Source organism: Colobus angolensis, unplaced genomic scaffold (assembly GCF_000951035.1).
Source record: "Colobus angolensis palliatus isolate OR3802 unplaced genomic scaffold, Cang.pa_1.0 Scaffold55, whole genome shotgun sequence".
In the NCBI taxonomy this organism is placed as follows: Eukaryota; Metazoa; Chordata; class Mammalia; order Primates; family Cercopithecidae; genus Colobus; species Colobus angolensis.
Genome location: NW_012119043.1, coordinates 920270 through 921505, shown reverse-complemented (window position 1 = coordinate 921505; position 1236 = coordinate 920270).

The window sequence follows — 1236 nt, the reverse complement described above, 5'->3', positions numbered from 1 at the left end:
ATTTTTTAGTAGAGACGGGGTTTCACCATGTTAGCCAGGATGGTCTCGATCTCCTGACCTCGTGATCCGCCCGTCTCGGCCCCCCAAAGTGCTAGGATTACAGGCTTGAGCCACCGCGCCCGGCAGAAAAATTATTTTTAAAAGATTACAGACAAGGAAGAAGGGTGCTATTAAACCAATAGTTGTAATATCACAAAACTGGAACCATGTTCTAAAATGAGATCAAGGTAATGGTGGCTTGACTGAATATACCAAAAATCACTGACTTGTACACTTTGAAAAGGTGACCCTGATGGTAAGTGAATTTCACTTCAATAAAACTTATTAACAACTAGAAGGACTTCAGTTGTGAGGTGATGAATAATTAATTTTTTATACTAGGTTTTTATGTCAATTTTTGGCAAGCAACTTGGAATTAGATACTATTGTTACATAAAACTCTTGCTAATTCCTATCTAATTCATGTTATCAAGGTTTCTCAACTTAAAAAACAGAACTAGCCCAGGTGCAGTGGTTCACACCTGTAATCCCAGCACTTTGGGAGGCCAAGGGAGGTGGATCACCTGAGGTCAGGAGTTTGAGACCAGCCTGACCATCATGGAGAAATCCCATCTCTACTAAAAATACAAAATTACCCGGGCGTGGTGGTGTATGCCTGTAATCCCAGCTACTTGGGAGGCTTAGTCAGGAGAAGCGCTTGAACCCGGGAGGCAAATGTTGTGGTGAGCTGAGATTGCGCCATTGCACTCCAGCCTGGGCAACAAGAGTGATACTCCATCTCAAAAAGGAAAAAAAAAAGAAAAAAGAAAAAAAGGCCGGGCATGGTGGCTCAGCCTGTCATCCCAGCACTTTGGGAGGTCAAGGTGGGTGGATCACAAGGTGAGGAGATCGAGACCATCTGGCCAACATGATGAAACCCTGTCTCCACTAAAATACAAAAAATTAGCCAGGCATGGTGATGCATGCTGTAGTCAGAAGGCTGAGGCAGTGGAATCGCTTGAACCCAGGAGGCAGAGGTTGCAGTGAGCCGAGATCACACCACTGCACTCCAGCCTAGTGACAGAGCAAGATTCTGTCTCAAAAAAAAAAAAGAAAGAAAGAAAGAACTAGAATTGAGGGTCTGAGCATGGTGGCTCACACCTGTAATCCCAGCACTCTGGGAGGCTGAGGCAGGTGGACCACTTGAGGTCAGGAGTTCTAGACCAGCCTGGCCAACATGGTAAAGCCCCATCTCTA